Consider the following 20,029-nt stretch of genomic DNA (forward strand, 5'->3'; position numbering starts at 1 on the left):
AGTACTCATTAAAGGCATGCAAATCAAGACCACAATGAGGTATCACCTTGCACCTATTACGATGGCCACTTCGGAAGAACCCCAGAAAACGTTATCGGTGAGGATATGAAGAAACTGGAACCCTTGCGCACTGTTGGCAGGAATGTAGAATGTAGAATGGTGCAGCGGCTGTGGAAAACAGTACAGTGGCTCCTTTCCCCCCAAATTAAAAACAGAATCTCCATGTGATCCAGCAATTCGACTTCTAGGTACATCTGGAAAAGAACTGAAGGCAAGATCTTGGGCAGATATGTGCACATCCATGTCGAGTGCCATCGTTATTCGCTATGACCAGGAAGTAGAAACAACCTAAATATCCACTGAGAGAGGAAAAAACAGATCCTTCCTCACAGAGCGGAATACTATTCAGTCTTAAAAAGGAAGGAGATCTTGTCATATGCTGGAAGAACCTTGAGAGCAAGAGCACTATGTTAAGTGAAATAAGCCTGTCACAAAAAGACAAATACTATACGGATTCCCCTTACAGGAAGTAGCTAAGGTAGTCAAGCTCACAGAAAACAGAGAGTAGAGCAGGGATGGCAGGAGTCCGAGGGAAGAGGGAGTAAACAGTCAGTGTTTCATGGGTATAGAATTTCAGTTTTGCAAAATTAAAAAGTTCTATAGAACCAATGCACAAAAAATGTGAACTAACTTAACACTACTAAACTATACACTTCAAAGTGGGGAATATTGGGGCACCTGGGTGGCTCAGTGGGTTAAGCCTCTGCCTTCGGCTCAGGTCATGATCTCAGGGTCCTGGGATCGAGCCCCGCATCGGGCTCTCTGTTCGGCGGGGAGCCTGCTTCCCCATCTGTCTCTGCCTGCCTCTCTGCCTACTTGTCATCCCTCTAAACACAAGGAAAAAAATGGTGAAGATGATAAATTTTATGCATTTCTTATCACCATGAAAAATTTACAAATATATTTATTTTTTAAAATTCATACTCTTAACCAGGATGCTGCCCACTGATTCTCCAAAGGATCCTGCCTTTCTGAAATTATTCTTTTCCTCACCAGCAGTCAGAAGCCATTTTCAGAAATATTCATCACAATGGGAGTTATCAACCAGCACCAAGTATCATTTTATTTCTCCTCAGGACAAAGAAAACAGAGGACCATGGGCTGGAAGGAGGCAACGGAAAAATCTCAAAGGGCCCATTTTAAAAACTCCAGCAACTCAGAAAAGGTGGGCGTGCAAGGAAGGAGTCCTGATGTAAATGAAAATCTGAGAGTCCAGGATATCCTCCCAAAGGTCACTCCAATTCAAAACATGTAGTCAGAACATTCCCAAGCCTTGTCTCTCTGCCATACAAACACGTGTCTCTCCCTGGGTCTGAGGTTTTCCAAGGCCATGCACTTCTGCCTTCTTGGGGCCCAAGCTGTCATTCACTATGCAATACTGCCTCTCATGGAGGGAGACCATTACTGCCAGCCCGTGCTACAAAGGGAAGGACTGAGGTCAGGTCGCAGGCCCAGGGTCCTAGAGGTGGGAGGCAGTGGGGACAGCCAGCACCCAGACCCAGCCACCTGCACAGCTCCCACTCGGGCTGCCCTGCAGTCAGCGAATGTGGGGGGCACTGATCCTGGACACTATTCCCAAATACAATGCAGATGAAGGCCCCTGGGTGTCATATGGGCTTTGAGCCTCAGTCTTCTCATCTGTACAATGGATTAAGAATCCCTTCTCTTTCTAACATGAAAAGTTCAGAATCTTTTACGTTTTCAGTAATATCAAAGAGACTTTACTGAGCTCCACAGACTCAGGGTATCATAAGAGGAGTGTGAAACAAAAATACGGAATTAGCAAGAGCCTTTTACGCTGTCATCCCAGAGTCTGCTGTCTAGGACAGGCATCAATACAGACACATCTGCCGAAGGAGACAGAACTACACCATTCGTAAAAGCATGAAGTAGCAAGAGGATGATTACAAAGCCACTTCCAACCCACAGCAGTAAAACGGTTATCACTCACAACCAAAGGAGCTCTGCGACTCCATGAGGGCGGGACCGCCAGAGATTGTGGCAGTGAACTGGTGAACTGGTGTGGCAGTGAATTTACAATAGCACGGGAAACCAGAAAAGGCAAAAGGCCAAAGCCCTCCCCTGAGAAGCATCTAGAGGGTGACGACCTGGGTCATTGCACCACTAGAAATGGACACCGCGTGTTGGGAAAACTGGACAGCCACATGCAAAAGGATGAGACTAGCCCGCTAGCTTATACCCTATACACAAATTAACTCAAATGGATTAAAGACTTGAACATAAGAACTGTAAGATTCCCAGATGAAAACGGCAACAGTAAGCACCTTGATATCAGTCCTAATGGTTTTTATGGATTTGACTCCAAGGGTAAGGCCAACAAAAGCAAAAACAAACGAGATCATATCAAACTAAAAAAAGCTTCTGCACCAAAGGAAACCACCATCAAAACAAAAAGGCAATCTACTGATTAAGAGAAGATATTGCAAATCACATATCCAACAAGGGGTTAACATTCCAAACATATGAGGAATCACACAATTCAACAAAAACAAAAAACAATCCGATTAAAAAAAAATTGGGCAGGTGGGACGCCTGGGTGGCTCAGCGGGTTAAACCTGTGCCTTCAGCTCAGGTCATGATCTCAGGGTCCTGGGATCGAGCCCTACATCGGACTCTCTGCTCAGCCGGGAGCCTGCTTCCCCACCTCTCTCTCCGCCTGCCTCTCTGCTTGCTTGTAATTTCTGTCAAATAAATAAATAAAATCTTTAAGAAAAAAAATGGGCAGAGGATGTAAAGAGCGATTTTCCAAAAACAACATTTATATGGTCCCAGGGCCTTGCAAATATGCTCAACATCACTAACCCCCAGGGAAACGCAAACCGAAGCCATGATGAGTTCTCCCCTCATGCTGGTCAGAAGGGTTATCAAGATGACAAGAAACAACAAGTGCTGGAGGGGACGTGGAGGAAAGGGAACCCTCGTGCACGGCTGGTGGGGATGCAAACTGGTGCAGCCAGTGTGGAAAACAGTATGGAGGTTGCTCAAGAAGTTAAGAAGAGAGCTACCTTACGACCCAGCTACTCCACTCCTGGGTACTCCTGTGAAGAACGCAAAAACACCAATAGAAATGGTGACAGATGTCCCTTCTGTTCACAGTAGCATTATTTACAAGAGCCAAGAAAAGGCAGCCACATACGTGTCCACTGCTGTAGGAGTGGACAGAGAAGATGTGGTGTGCACAGACGTGGTAGAAGACCACCCAGTCATGGGGGGGAAAAAAAAAGTAATCCTGCCATTTCTGACAACATGGATGAACCCGGAAGGGACTCTGATGAGTGAAATAAATCAAAAGAAGAAAAACAGAAACAGTATGACTTTACTCATGTGGAATCTAAAACAAAACAAAACGAAACCACCAAAACCGAACTTACAGATTGGGAGTGATCAGAAGGGAAGGAGGAAGGGGTAGGCAAATGGGCAAAGGGGCTCAGACGCATGGGAACGGGTGGTAACCTGACTTTCGGAAGGGACCACTTCATAAAGAACACAGGAGTCAAATGACAGTACTGCACACCTGAAACTCATATGATGTTATAGACCAGTTTCGCCTCAATTAACAACATAATAAAATGAAATAAAAATAGACACCATGGTATGTCTGCTTTTCTCATATCACTGATGTGACTTCTTCAGAAGGAATAAAACACTGCATTATCAGGAACCTTAAAATGACTTCAACTGCAGAGTTTAAACTTTAACCAACTGTTAGTTTAGCGAACACACTGATTCGGACCAGCCTACCAATTACAATTCCAAAAGCAAAGTCTGTAGTTGTACAGTCACAGCGATCCGAGGAGAGGGAGCGTGGTCTCTTTGGAGCAACTGGATATAGAGAAAAAGGTTCCGTGGGCTTTTAAATTTCTTAATGTAACTTTTTTATTTTTAAACAAATAATTATGTTTAAACTATTCTCTGAAACTATAAACATAACATACTGCCATTTTATTTCTGCTGAGCTAAGAGGTCACATAGACTTGGAGGCTGGTGTGACTGTACAGAGTGACTTACTTGTCAGCTGGAAAAGCTGGTGTGCAGAATAATTTGGAATCTCAAAGATTCTTAGGTAGCTAAGTGCTCTAGGACACCTGCGGTCCTTCCTGGGATGGCAAGCAGGTAGGGAAGGACCCTCGGGAGGCAAGAACACCTCAGGCAGGAAAGAGGACAGTGGCCAGAAGGCAACCAGAAAATCTCTTCAAAGGAAGGGCTGTAGCTCTAACTTTTAGGCTAGATTTCTGCAAATTAAGGCTGTCACTTTCTCTACTCAAACTACTGGTTACGCCAAGTTGCATAACTCCAAACAGAAAGGGTGGAAGGGAGATCAGCAAATGAGCATCTGTCGTTCAAGTCCACAAGAAGTGATTTTATAATTAGGTCCATTTCCAACAAATTGGAATACTTGCTGTTTACCATGATTTGTGACAGGACTATGTTTCTATTATAACCCTCTATGAGATTAAATATGTTTTGAACATCTTTCTTAATTAAAAATTAGTTCTTCCTACTATCAAATGTCACTACCTTATAAAATTGAAAAAGAGGAAAATATCACCCATTATCATAACTTTCCAAACTTCTGTAGAGTATCAGTATGTTTTCTTTATACTTTTTCTCCATGTATACATTGTCACACATAATCTGAGTCGTTATAATAAAATACCCATATTTGGTTAATATTCCAAAATAATCTATCATGTATCCAGCAGAAACTTGAACCAAACTCAAGTTGAACCAACTCATCTATGAACCAAACCCCGTGCCAGGTCCCAGAGGCATAACAAGACAGGGTCCTTGTCCTCAGGGAGCTTTAAATCCTTTCCAGAAATGTGCCCACGGTGCTCACAGTGGCCTGTCGAGGAGGCATAAGTGGACGCAAGCCCCAGGCGGGCTCTCCCATACCACCCGTCTAAGGTCCATGGGGAGCCCAGCAATGGCTCACTGGTCTTTCTTCCTCCAGGGACACCTTGGCCACCTCTGGCTGCTGAGCCAATGACAACTCCCTACCTTGCTCTAAGAATCCCAAATTCTTATTACTGGGTAAATATATTAATCAAACTTCCTTCCTAGCAGCGGAATTTCTGACAAAAGGTCACCAGCTCCTTTCTAAGCATTTCCGGTAATGAGAAATGTACATGCTTGCCACACATCATTTCACCTACTTCCAGATAACCCGAAAGTGTGATGAAGCCAGTGAGCTCCAGTTATTGTCACTACCACGGTTCTGCCTTTGGCTGGTAACAAGATCACCAGCAAGCTTACACCGACTTGTGGGGAGCTGGAGGCTGAGCCTTCTACTTCCAGTGTGGGCCCCGCCCTGTTCCTTCCCACCGTCTGGATAGTAAGTTGAGTGGGTTCCCCATGCCAGGCTGGCACCATACTTCTCCAGTCCCTCCTCGGAGGAGCTGCCATGAATTGGGCCAATCAGCTCCCCAGCGTCTCGAGGGAAACCCAGACTGGCTGTTAGGTCATCGGCTGCCCCTGGAGAGAAGAGGTCACGCACAGACTTGGAGGCTGGTGTGACTGTACAGAGTGACTTGTCAGCAGGGAAAGCCAGTGTGCAGAATAAAGAGGAAACCAGAAGAAAAATTATATGGCCCCAAAGAGAGGGAGCCAGAGAGTGTTCCGTGGTTCCGAACAACTTTTGGTTTCCAGCTCTTGCCCTTATCTTGATTTTTAAAAGCCTCCTTCTCATTAAGCTTGCTTGAGTCATTTTCTGTTTCTTGCAACAGAACAATCACTGACTGACGAAGACTCATCTGTTTCCTGAGCATTCCCCGAATGCCGCCTATATGCAGTGGGCATATGAGGACAGCTGAGAGCTGAAAACAACTTCCTCTCTCAAGAAACTAGAAACTGGTGGGTAGGCAAGACTAGAACATAATCAGGGAAAGCAGGTTGGTGATAATGAGGTCAGGTTTAATGGGAAGAAAAGAGAATGCAGCCAGGGCAACCAAGGGTCCAGTCCCTTCTACCACTGGTGGTCCATATGACCTTAGGTAGGGTCCCTCTCCCTTTCAAAGCCTTGGTTTCTTAAACTATAAAATTAAAAATTGGAAATTTCCAACTCCTCATGTACTTTTACTATTCTTTAAAAGCAGTGAACCCAATACCACCTACGTATCCAGTGACCATATTTTTAGAAGCCATGTTGGATGGAGAAGATCGTAGCTTCTGCCCAAGTTGACCCCTCGGCTGGGAGACGACACAACACGAACGCTATCCTGAAGGCTGCATTTGCAGTTCCGAGTGACGGGGTCAGGGTGAAGTAGGGCCTTAAAGAGCTTGTCACCTCGAGCAGCCTGTGTAGGAGAAGCTGGACGAGGGAAATGTTCTCAAGCTAGCCACTGGTCACACATGGTCCTTGAGCGCTTGAAGTGGGGCTAGGGTAAGGAGCTACATCTTGTACCGTATTTAAGGATAATAAGTTTACATTTAGGCTTAATTAGCCTTATGTGGCTAGTGGCAGCTATGGGACAGCACTGTCCTACAGGTGGGGACAGATAACCCCAGGACAGAGCACACGCCTCTCCAGCAGGGACGCGCATCAGAGAAGGAGAGGCTGATTATGTCCAAGAGAAGAGAGGAAAAAACGGTGACATGGAAGGGGCCTGGACAGATCAAGAGGGTCTGCCGGGGCTGAAGTGTGGCGTGCTGGGTGCGCAGAGGACAAGAGAGCAAGAGGAACTTTCTGGGCAGAGGAAACGGCCCGTGCAGAAAGGCAGCATGTGAGCGGGCGGCAAAGTGCTGTGCGCGGGCAGAGCGACAACCCCTGACTGCCGCCCCCACATCCATTCTCCCCTCCGTCCTCACAACCGCCAACGGTGCACGAGGCGGCAACACGCTCAGCCCAAGGTCACAGTCTCCCAGCCGCCCTCGCAGCTGCAAGTGGCCCATGACATGGCTCCAGGTAACGAGACCAAGGGGAGCTCTGCTAGGGATTTCTGCACCGTGTGGCTCTCTGGGTACAGAGGGGTCACCTCTTCCTCCTTACTGTTTCCCTCTTCATCCGTCTTGGAAGTGTGAGGGGAGCAAAGGTGGGGCTGCCATCTCGTGACCGGGAGGCACTCAGGAGTGTGCAACAGGAAAAGAGAAAAGCCCGCAGATCACCATCACATAATGGAGCTACGGAAACAGCCGTGTTCTCACACCCTCCAAACTCCTTGTTTTGTGAGAAAAACCAGTCCCTCCTCGTTATGCCAGAGTAGCAGGATTTCTAGGACATTCAGTCAGACAATCTCTAGAAGACATTATATTTGGCACTTAGAGGTGAGGGGCTAAAAAATGCGGAACCGGCAGGGCAGAGAAAATCGGGGAGCGGGAACTGAGGAGGCCTGGCAATCAAGGGTCTCTGCTCTGTGCTGGTAAAACACCTGGTCTGACTGTCCACAGCCTGCTCTGCTTGAGGCCACACACTGTCTGTGACATACGGCAGCGTCAGGAACGATGAAAGAAACTTCCAGAATGTGGGGTGCAGAGACTTCTCCGGGGCAGAATGATGAACGCATTCTGCAAGTAGCAACAGGAAGACAGAACACTTTGTTAAGGCAGCTCTGCCTGCCTGTGACCTGTAAATCCCACCATCTGAAGCCTCGCTGGGCTAACAAAGCCATCGGCTTCTGTGACCCAACACAAGGCCAGTGCCCTTAAGAACAATTTCCCCTCGGTAACTGTCTGGGGAAGGTGATGCTACCAAAAAAACAGTTCTAAAAACCAAACCCACTGAGGTAAGATTATAACCTCTCATCACCAGAACTGTCCTTAATCAAAAGTTCTCAAGCGAACACACCTGGACAGGAAGTGAACCACAATACCTCAACGTTCTGTGAAAAACCTATTATTCTCTCAAGTGTAAAATGCATAGTCTGGCACCACAAATTATTTTCAGAATTATATAAGGTCATAGTTACAGCATTTGCTTATCAATAAATGATGTTTAAAATCTTGTTAGTGTCCATTCTGTAAATATTTTCATTCAGATGAAAGTGGTAAAACAAATATACTTGAAAAAAATCCATTTAGAAAGTAGTATAATGCATCCCTTGGCTTTATTTCAGCATTTACAAAATCAAGGGCCATCATCCCATGTGCCAACAGCTGTAATTCTGGAGCCGCTAGCTAGCCCAGTGGGAAGGTATGGCTTTGCTACCTCCAGGAGATACACATTCCTTCATTTAAACAAATGATCTTAATAGAAACCATTCAACTAGGAAAATTCTAGTTCTGTTTCTAAAAATTAGGATACAATAATGCCTAAACTGGGTGCTGTATTAGCAAAGGCTAGCACTGAATTCTAGAATCCTTCCAACACAAGAATCGTTCCTTCACCTATCACAAACACAAATTCAAGCAAATGTTCCTAAAACTCAACATTTCATCACTGGTTTTAAGAGACTGGATTCAGGGGCGCCTGACTGGCTCAGTATGTGGAACATACGATTTTTAATCTTGGGGTCATGAATTCAAGACCCACACTGGGCCTAGAGCTTAGTTAAAAAGATAAAATATAAGAAAAAGAGACTGGCTTTAGAGCCGACTTGGTGTGAATCGTGGCCGTGCAGACTAAGTGCCGTGGGAGCAGAGGCCACGTCATCTGACATTTTCAGCCTAGCCGCTAAGGTAAAGAGCAGAGCCACCCCCCAGCGGGAAGCCACCATGTGAATTACCATCCAGCTGTGTAAGAGTGCAAAAATACTGAATACGTGATAAGGATAATTACAATGGCTAGTATTAATATATGATTACTTCTTTGCAAAGAAAATAGGACTTGGGGGCGCCTGGGTGGCTCAGTGGGTTAAGCCTCTGCCTTCGGCTCGGGTCACGATCCCAGGGTCCTGGGATCGAGCCCCACATCGGGCTCTCTGCTCAGTGGGGAGCCTGCTTCCTCCTCTCTCTCTGCCTGCCTCTCTGTCTGCTTGTGATCTCTCTCTCTCTCTCTGTCAAATAAATAAAAAAAAACAAAAAAAAAAAAAAAAGAAAAAAAAGAAAATAGGACTTGTTGGCTGCTCCATAATCTTCCATAGAACACATTTCTGAATTTCAGTCCATTATTAATCTCACTAATGACCACTGAGGACTTTTTTGGTTGGAGTTTAAATGGGATGTGCCCTTGCCTACAAACCTGCAACACCAGCGTCACCTGGGAAGCTGTAAGAAATGCAAATTCTCAGGCTCCCCCCAAAATTCCATCTCCAGAACCACAAACGTCAGAACTAGGAACAGTAACATGTGTCTCCACAAATCTTCCAAGGGATTTTAAGTACACTCGGTTTGAGAAGAGCTAAAAGAAACGTCATCTTGGGCCAATATCACTAACCCGTGGCCCTCTGATGGCCTCCCTGGGACTGGGAGAGCTCTGGGGGCCCTGAGAGAGGCTTCCCACACCCCTTGCCTTCCCGGGTGCTCCTGGGGGCAACACCAGAGTCCCCTGTCCCCTCCCCACCCCACTCAGCCTAAAGCAGAAGGCAGGCACACAAGGCCAGACAGCAGGGAAGCCTGGTCCTAGGGACCAAACCTCGTGCCCACCGCCCACCCCCGCCCCTGCCACAGGCCTAACAAGCCTAACCATCAGAATGTCACCTGTGATTCTGACCCCAGAGGCGTGTGTTCACACTGGCTCACCCACAAAACCCTTCCTTAACATACGTCCACACAAACAGGTCCATGAATGTTCACAGCCTTGCTGTTCCTAACAGCCAACGGGCGGGAAGAACCAGAACGGCCATCAACCTGGCAAGGGATAAACAGGATGTGGCCCTATCCTTACAACGGCCTGTGAACGGCTCAGAGAAAGGAGTGAAGCACTAACACACGCCACAGCCTAGTGAACCCTGCAAACGTGCTCAGTGAACAAAGCCGCAAAGGACCAGGTAGTGTCTGATTCCATTTCTGGGACCGAGGAGGCAGTCTGGAGAGACAGCAAACAGAGGAGCGGCTGTCTTGGGCTTGAAGGAGGTGCGGGAGGTGTGGCATTTCTTCTGCGGGGCCAGAAGTGTTTTAAAATTTGGTTATGCTAATGACTGCACAACTCCATGAAAATGGGGATTAAAAACAACGGTACGCGTTATTTTTTTTAAAAATTATACACTTTAAATGGATAAGTTGTAAAATATATGAGTTATATTTCAAAAAGGTCATTTTTTAAAACAAAACATATCCTTCCTCAGAGCTAATCAAGCCTACCCAGCAGTGCTGTTGAGGTCACACAGCAGGCCCTAGGGGAGAAGGGCACAGCGGGGGGGAGGGCCAGGAGGATGAGAGGGAAGCAGGCACCCAAGGCCCAGCGTCCAAGGTCCTCGCTCTCAGGACCGCGTAAGCACAGGGGTGGTACTTACAGGAGCCCCAAAGTGAGTGCCTCTTCTAATTTTGTGTGCAGGACGCCTTGCCCACAATCCTGCCCGGAATCTGAGGCTGCTTCGTATTCGAATCCATCTACAGATTTTAGCCCCCTAAACATATTTTCAAACTGCTTACCATCCCCCTTGGCTTTATAAACTTCAGTGGCTCCCTGGCATAGACAAATCAAGGTTCAAAGGTGACAAATCAAGATCTTCTACTTGGGACATTAAGCCTGGGGCACACCTTCAAAGGCTCTGAAGTTAGATTAGCCCTAAGGAGGAGTTCCCTGCAACCAGAGTGCTGGAAGCAGAGATTCACACTGATGCCCTCAGATCACGGGGCTTCCAGCCCTCTGCCCCTGCAGACGTCCTACCAAGTGGCAGAGGCTGAGATGGTATCTTTGTATCATCAACAACCGTAGTGCCAGCCTTTGCACAAAGGCTGAACCGTACGCGTTGAACGTTCAAACGCGTGCAGTTAATTAGGAAAATGTCCATCGATGCTAACAATTGTTATCATTCACAGAATTAGCCAACAAAGGTAAAAATCTTGCCATTTACCATGGCTTCCCAATGACGGTAATGAAGGGCCAAGAAGCACAATAACGGGGAAAAACATCTAGTAGCTTCAAACTACTTCAAAGAAATCCATAAACAATCATATTTCTGGCTTATGATATTTAATCTTTATGAACCTGGTCTTTATTCACTGCAGAAAAGCAAAGTTATAGGGAGAATAAATTAAGAAGAATTTTTAAAAAACCATGCAACTGGCAACCAGAGACCATTTTTTTTTCTTTCTTATTTTACCCCCTCCCTAGAGCCCAGTAGAAAAAGAAAGCATGCCAATTTCAGAAGGTGGCTCTCTCCATTCAAATAAGCTAGAAATGAGCAAGGAAGATACATACTTTAACAAAAACAAGACCAAAAACAAAATCACAGGAGGAAAAAAAAGGGCTATCTGAGATTGGAAGGAACACAGGCCCCTCAAGACACGGAAAACAACACTGCCACCAAGTGGTGACGGTGCCTCAGGGCACCCTCTGCCATCTCCACCAGCAATCTCAACTGGGAAAGCAAACAGAATCCTCTATGGGGGTTTCTTTTGTGTGAGTGTGTTCAAAGAATTCATGCCCAGGCCCCATCCCCACCCAACTGAGGCGGAATGCAGAGGGGCAGGTGCGGCTGTATTTTAAAACCTCCCCAGGTGACTCTGGCGCACAGGGAAAGCCAAGAACCGGGGACCAAACAAAAGGTCATACCGGTGTCACTAGGCTACTCCCATTTTCAGTGAAGTTTTACTTGTAGTCATTCCGCTTATGTGATCCATTAAAAATTTCCTAATGGTATATATCTTGAAAATTTGGCTATGTACAACACAAATCATAGTTCTATAACGGTTTTTACGTGTTGCACGATATAATCATTATAAAGATTCCAAGTACATTCCTTAGTCTGGCCATCAGTGTCTATATCTAATATCTCATCCAGCAGACTTAAGCTGATCGTAAATTAGACACAGCTATACTCACAACACAAAACCCTTTGCGTGTTAGTTTCACTGGACTCTGCTTATACTATGGGTTTCAAATCAATAAATCTTATCTATATTAGATGTGTTTTTCTTTTTTCTCTTTTAAACAAGACATAGAAAGTCTGAATGCTTCCTATTGTTGGTGGAATCTGTCAATACACAATGTAATCTGAAACACTTCAGGAAAAGCTATCAGACTGCCACTAAAATTGTTCCTTGGCACACAGAGGTAAAGAGAAAGATTTGCCCTCTTCCTGGAGTCCAGAGTTAGCTAAAAAATTATTTCTTTAACAACAAAGACTTATCTTCTGTATGATACACTAGAAGACAAAACTGTGGAGTGTTTCTGCTACCAAGTACCTGGTCAGGAGTTGACTTTCCACATTCTGCAGGCCTGACAATGGGGTCAGAGCCCACTAAGAAAACAAACACTTGAACAGTCTCTGTGCCCTGGGGGCCACCCAAGAGGCAAAGCTTCCCTGGAAAATAAGGGGGCAGGAAAGAGGCAGAGCACCACACACTTGGTTGCATTTGGCACATTATCAAATTGTTCTTATCGCTACTAGCACATGTGTATCACTGCATTTTCTCCAGAAAACCCTTTCCTTCTCTAGGAAGCACCAACCTTCTCAAAAAAAGTCACTGGTAACCCAGATTTCTTGGAGGTCTGAGACATGTGGGAGTCCCCTTGGGGGATCCGCAGCAATGCGTCATGGCAGAAAGAGGCACAGGAGTCCCACTCTGAGTCCAGAAGGTCCGGGCTGGATTGATCATGGTTGTTTGTTTTAAGCTCTTGCTACTCATCTTGGACCAGCACCATCGGCATCACCGGGGCACGTCTGTCAGAAAGGGAGACCATCTGGACCCACCGGATCAGAGCCTGCCTCTGCACGGGTTCCCCAGAGGACTCCAAGCACATGAACATTGGGGACCACTCAATGTACAGATGCCATCACGTCTTTGTCTGAGGGAGGAGACCACCTCCCCCAGCTCCACCTCTGGGGCAGGCCTATGGTGGGATCAACACTGAGAAAGCTCTAAAAATGCGAAGGCTGCCATCCAGACTTTAGCATGGATACCCTCTCGGAGCAATGACATCTGCACTCAGCAGTGTCCTACACACGCAGCCCTGAGCACTCCCAACCCTCAGCAGCTTCTCCCCGAGGCGGACTGAACGGCATCTCCATGATACAACGTCTGGGTAGTTCATAGTTTACTCCACTGACCGTCCCCACACTTGGCATCCCACACCACAGACTCCTCACCCAAAGAACCCAGACACAACGGAGAGAGAATACATCTTCCTGGGACTTCTGGGACAGTAGCCACAGGCAGCCACCACAAACTTAGAGCCCCACTGAGGACTCCTGCTTTAAATGTAAGCACTCGGGCAGCGTTTTTGGATTCAATTTTATGATCTAACTATGTTTGTTTTATTGCAAAAACATCTGCTTGCCAAGTCTTCGAGTACCAACTGGGGACTCCCCTACTCACTGCTTCCCCTTCAGTGCACTGCCGGTCACCCACCCGGCCCCTCCAAAGTTCAGGATGGGAACGATCCCACCTAGACTGTGCTGAAGTCAAGCAGGGATTCCCACAACAAACCAACTGGTCTCTGTTGAGTTACAAAAGTAAAACAGTCTGGGATTTGGGAATGTTTGTGCTGGTCCTACTAGACATATGTGAGTACGTTTCTCAATAGAAATTAACTGCCTACCTACTTCAGATGGGTCTCCAGAACACAAAATTCAGATTCTTCTGACTAAATTATTTCACAGAGCTTTTGTATACAGAAAGTCACATGCCCCTGAGTAAAGGCCCTCAAGTAAGCGACCAGCTGATTCTGTTGCCCACCTCTGACCACAAGGCCTTCGTATTTTCCTCGTCTTGTACTACACTTAGAGCCACACTCCCTGCTCACTAACACCCTTCTCTCCAGGTCTGAGCCCATCCGTTAAAAAAAATTAGGACCCCAAAGTTACAGGAAATCCTATTTCTCCTTCACTTATATTCTGAACACTAATACAAACACCATGGCTTTTCAGTCACTGGCGGTTTATTGGTATTTACCAGAGTGGGAGGAAACGGAGGGGACGGGCACGGAGAGGGGCCTCACTTCTTCAGCTTGAAAAAAGGCCAAAAGGTTTCCTGTCTAACTTAAGTGTGCGCTGCCAGGAGAGAAATACCAAATGGTCACAAGGAGACACTCTGAGCATCTGAAACACTTGAAAAGGCCCTATTCAGGGTTCCCAGCAAGGACACTTCCTGCCTGCTGTGCTTAAGCCCAAGAGTGAGCTCCTTGGGGCCGCCAGAGTCAGACACCTGGGCTCGCCCGCAGGTCCAGCCCACGGGGCAAGGGGGGAACAGAGGCCACGAGCCACCTGCAGCAGCACACCCACTGCCAGGGACAGTCTGGCCAAAACAATCTGGAGGTGTCCCAGCTGTGAGGGACACACACTTCAGCGTGGGGCCAAATGGTCCCAGAGCACAGTGGAAGGAGGTGGGATCTCTGTGCCTTGGAGATGGGGACCAGACACAGGAAGAGGCTGAGGATGCCTGGTTTGGGAGCAAAGTCACAGACTGACACTGAGAAATCTCTCTCTTTCCTCTGCACACTCCAGTCCCGATGGGGACATGGAGGGGGAGACAGATGACCAAAAGCGAGTCCACACATTAAGATACTCAGAAATGGCGGGGGTGGAGGGAGGGGAGGGGGCTGCCTAGCTGACACGGAGACCCGTGCACAGACAGAATAAACGCCCAGGGCAGGCATGGGCAGGAGCATCCTCTGGGTTGGGATTCCAGAAGAGGAACCACACCCGGGAGGCCGAGCTGCACATCTCTGCTGGGCTCCTGTGCGGGTCACAGCACGAACCTCAGGGCACAGGTCCGTGAGCTCCAGGCCTGCCTCTGTCGCCCACTAGCTCTGTGGTTTGGAGAAAGGGATTTAAGTCAATTCAAGCCTCTGCTCCCTCATCTGTGAAATGAGTGTCATAAAAATGCCAGCCTTCCTAAGGCTGACAGGGAATTCAAGAATTCCTATAAAGCACACGCCACAGAGAATGCCATACGTGATTATTATTATACCAGTTCAGAGTCCTAAATGCTTTTATTCTCTCTCTCCCTCTCATACAGAGTACCTACACTCTAACCCCCAAACCCGTTCGATATTTAATTCTAAATAAAGGGCATAAGAACGTGTTCCCATAGAGGAGGAAGAGAGAGGGAGTTAAGAAATCACTAATGAGCATATACGAAGTTTGTGAAAATCTGAGCAACTTACTTGCCTTTCTTTAAAAGTCATCAGGCCTATAAAGATTAGAGAAGCCGATGACAAAGATCATGAGTAAGTAAATCCTAGAGCGTGTTACAAGGAAGGGAGTGCTAGGGGGAAAGTCAGGAGGAGACGAGGAACGAGGAACGTCTGGCAGTAGGAGGATCTGAAACGGAGGTAGGATTTGAAACGGAGTGGCCAGGAGGGGCCTCCTTGGAAAAGTGACTTTAAGCAATGATCTGAGGCAGGTGAGGAGGTTAATTGGCTTATGGGAACAGCATTCCAGACAGAGAAACAGCCTATGCAAAGGCCTCAGGGCATGTGTGGCAGGAGCCAGGGACCCCCGCAGAAGCCTCCATCAGAGAAAACAGGTGGGCGATGTATCGCGATGTCACTAGCACGGCACGGTGGGAGGGGGCTCTCAGGACACCTCCCTGCAGGAAATGGGGAGAACCCACACTAGTTCAGTAGCTGGAGCCTGAAGAATCGGTGAGGATAATGGGCTGGGCAGGGCCAGGGCTGCGTCTGCGCGGAGCCCTGCTGTGTTCAATACGTAAAGGCGGAGATGTGCCTTGTCAACTTCACGCCACTCTCCGCTCTCCTCAATGTACTGCTCATCAGTATCAAGTTTTAGAACCACCCCGAAGGACTGGCCAGTGCTCTAGCACTTCCCAAGGACAAGGTGCGTGGGCAAAGAGCTTCGTTTTTGTAAAAAATGAAAATATTTTGAGGGTACCTAGAAATCTGTATGATTTTTAAATAGTAATGAATGCTCCAAAGGACAAGCTACAGTCAAGATACAGGAATGTGAGGTCATGACTTAAAGCAGAAACAGATTAGGAAGGTGAAGCCACACGAAGAAAACAGTCAGTGGAGGAGGAGGTATACCAGAAGGCGAGGGACAGCTGCACGCTGTGTGGGTGCCTGGCCCAGCAGCTGGGGACACTGTGTGCTTGGAGGACAAGACTTAGACTGGAGGGGGATTCGACAGTGACCCGCAGGAGGGTGAGGGCAGTTCAGCTGGGGAGGAGCTTTAGAGGAAGTCGTGGTTTCCATGACCTCCTACCACCTGAACAACGGGAAGTAGAGGCATATTGTGTGGCTTCAGACACAGAGCAGAGAGGCAGAGGGAGCAGGATCTGGTTCAATCTAAGAGATTCACCGGAAAATTGAGAGCTGTTCTGAAATGGGACAGGCTGCTTCCCACAGTCACCCACGGCCCTTACTCCACACTCAGCCAGTGCACCGAGGGTTTCAAACCCATTACTGCTGCACATTTAAATACATTTCATACATCACCACATATTAGTCTCTACAGTGCCCGTGAGGTATGGTCCCTGCAATACTACTGGGGCACTACTTTTAAGCCTCAAAACCCCACTTCTTTTTTTTTTTTAATTAACATATAATGTATTATTTGCCCCAGGGGTACAAGTCCGTGAATCATCAGTCTTACACATTTCACAGCACTCACCATAGCACATAGCCTCTCCAATGTCCATCACCCAGCCAACTTAACACTACCCCCTCGCCCCCCAGCAACCCTCAGTTTGTTTCCGGAGATTAAGGGTCTCTTATGGTTGGTCTCCCTCCTGACCCCATCTTGTTTCATTTTTTCCCTCCCTTCCCCTATGACTCCCTACCCTACCTCTTAAATTCCTCACATCAGAGAGATCATATGGTAATTCCCTTTCTCTGATTGGCTTATTTTGCTTAGCATAATACCCTCTAGTTCCATCCATATCATTGCAAATGGCAAGACTTCGTTTTTTGATGGCTGCATAATATTCCACTGTATATATACACCACATCTTCTTTATCCATTCATCTGTTGATGGACATCTAGGTTCTCTCCATAGTTTGGCTACTGTGGACATTGCTGCTATAAACATTCGGGTGTGCGTGCCCCTTTGGATCACTACATTTGTATCTTTAGGGTAAATATCCAGTAGTGCCATTGCTGGGGCATAGGGTAGCTCTACTTGAAACCCCACTTCTGGTGTTGCTGCTGTTCTGTCATTTCCGCCACAAATCACAGTGTGGCTCCCCCTTCCTTGGCCTCCCTCCTGTCCCTTCCTGTTCTCTGCCCGCCCCACCTGCTAACAGGGTGCCACCAGGACCTGGGAGGAGGAGCCCTCAGCAGCAGGCTGGCCTCTCCACTAAGGCAGGGGAAGAGGAAGAGGGAGGCACGGCCATCCAGCTCCCGCTCCCACTCCCGCTGGCAGTAAAGGGAATCAAATCCCTGCCACTGAGCTCGGAAGCTCCCATGAGGGGCTCCAGGCGATAGGAAGGTGCCCCCCTGTGGAGGGGCTGAGGCAGGAGCAGCAGTGGCCCCGAGATCCAGAGGGACCTTTCTGCACATTGAAAATTTTGGCCTCACGGATTTTTTTTCTAACCTATGAATTCTGAAAGCTTTGAAATAAAATGTCAGTGGAAATATCATGCGTCCTTATTTCACTCAGTATGGCAATTGGCATAATGAACCCCCTATCACGGGGGAGACATTTCAACAGCTTGTTCCAGTTCAAGGCTCCTAAGGGGGAAAGCTGTGATTTAAACACAGCCACTCTGGCTCCAGCCTTCAGAAGAGATTTCTAAATGAGCTCTAAATTCCTTCCCTAAGTTCACCTTCATGACTCCCCAGACCCTCCGACACTGAGGAGGCCAGCTCTCTGCTTTCTATCAATACACAAGCAAGCGACTCCTGGGGCCCTGCCAGGTGGACTGTCAGCGCTCCAGTACCATTCCAGTGGGGGCCTGAGAAATACCCAATGTTCTGTTCTCGGTCTGGAGAGACCGTGCAGCCCAGGCTGTGGGGGACTGGGGGTGATCTGCTCAGTGCTCTGGCCTCTGGGGAAATGATGCATCATCCTAACTTATTCACTGCAAACTTTGGTCCAACAGTGTTGGCTAGCCCAGAATTCACCAAGGAACCCTGTCGACTGCAAACACCATAAATAAGAATGCCGCTTGGGGTTAATTAAACATCCGTTTCTTACGGTACTTCCAGACTAAACCAACTAAAAACAGAAGCCTCCAAAAAGAGAAGGGGGAGACATATTACAGCCCCAGCGCTTCTACCCCCTGGGTCACACAAGGTCACATTCTCGCATGGACCCACAGTGCATTCTGCTCGCCCACTTTATCTTGGGGTCTTCCAGAGAGGCAACTGTGCCAGCACTGACCAACCTTCTGACTCCAGTCCCTCAGACACCAACTGGGAGACACCAGCGTCCATCTGGGCACTCACCACACTTCCCCACTCAGGCAGAGAGCAGCCCTGTGGTAGGGCCCGCAGAGCTCGCCACACTTCCTCGGCCGTCAGAGCTCCCACAAGGGATACAGCCTCCCAGGCTAGGCACTTGACAAGCCCGCAGTTTCCCACAGCCACCACCCCAGAAGATCCCCTGGGCTTAGACGTTTAGGAAGGAAGGAACTGGGTCACATAATCGGACTGTTGGACATTTCTACACAATCTACAAAAGTGAAAATGAAATCTTTAAAACTAAACTTTCTAAACTGATACACACTGAAATAACTCAATTTATGACTTAAAAAAAAAAAAAAAGATCTCACTGCATTTATAAACCCAGTCTTTCTAGTGTTCCTTTACTTAGTCCCTCCTACTGGGGAAGCTTAATACCAGCACTCCGGCCTCAATAATGGTTAACAAAAATAACTATATTGCTTTACATTTAATATGTCTTATGTTTCCAAAGTACGTTTGTATTCATAATTTAATGTAATTTCATGAGATAAGAAGAGCCAACATTCACTATAACCATTTTACAGCTCAAGGTAAAAAAGGTTATATGATTTATATTGCAAAGCTAGTTGAACCCAAACCAGGCTCTTGTTTAATCTGGCAGGGAAAGCATTTTTTAAATTAAATATTAAGAACTCTGGGCGAGGGGCACCTGCATGGCTCAGTCATTAAGTGTCTGCCTTCAGCTCAAGTCATGATCCCGGGGTCCTGGGACTGAGCCCCACATCGGGCTCCCTGCTTGGTGGGAAGTCTGCTCCGCCTCCTCCCACTCCCCCTGCTTCTGTTTCCTCTCTCACTGTGTCTCTCTCTGTCAAATAAATAAATAAAAATCTTTTTTAAAAAAATTTAAAAAAAAAGAGCTCTGGGCGAGGAAGTGGAAAGGAGAGGGAGAAAGAGAGAAGAAGGAAACGGGCAGAGGGTGAGGAGCACGAGGAGGGTATAGAAGTCCCCCAATGTGGGGCAGCCACACCAAACATACTCTGCAAAGTCTCAGGGTCATCTGAGCTGCTGCTTAACTCCAGCCCAGAAGTATGCCAAGGAACAAGAATGAATCTGTGCTACACACAACCAGAGAACTACTCAAGGAATCTTTGAGAGATCTACTATTTTGCTTTGCTTTTGATTTTTAGATTGTATTTGAGAGTGTGTGTGTGTGTGTGTGTGTGTGTAGAGAGAGAGAGAGCGAGAAGAGAGAGAGAGAGAGATCGATCGATCACGAGCAGGGCAGAGAGGCAGAGGGAGAAGCAGGCTCCCTGCTGAGCAAGAAGCCCAACATGGGACTTGATCCCAGAACCCTGGGATCAAATCCTGAGCTGAAGGCAGACCCATAAACAACTGAGCCACCCAGGTGCCCTGCTTTGCTTCTCCTTACCAAAAAAAAAAAAAGCTTTCTGATTAAAGAGCATTAGGGAAAAGAAATACCTGTTGCTGAAAATTTAGGTTACCACTGGGCAGAGACAAATCTTAAGCTTAGAACTACATTTAAACTCATTTTTTACATTGTGACTCCACACACGAAGGCCCAAAGACAAGACCTGAGGGCA

At 47.2% G+C, this 20,029-nt stretch overlaps 1 protein-coding gene across 8 annotated transcripts in view; it reads right to left on the reverse strand.

Annotated features, from left to right (window-relative positions):
• The window catches only part of TBC1D1 (TBC1 domain family member 1), a 227,663-nt gene that overhangs the window by 63,080 nt on the left and 144,554 nt on the right, over positions 1 to 20,029 (reverse strand). The window lies entirely within an intron of this gene.

The sequence above is a fragment of the Mustela nivalis genome (assembly GCF_964662115.1).
Source record: "Mustela nivalis genome assembly, chromosome: 4".
NCBI lineage: Eukaryota > Metazoa > Chordata > Mammalia > Carnivora > Mustelidae > Mustela > Mustela nivalis.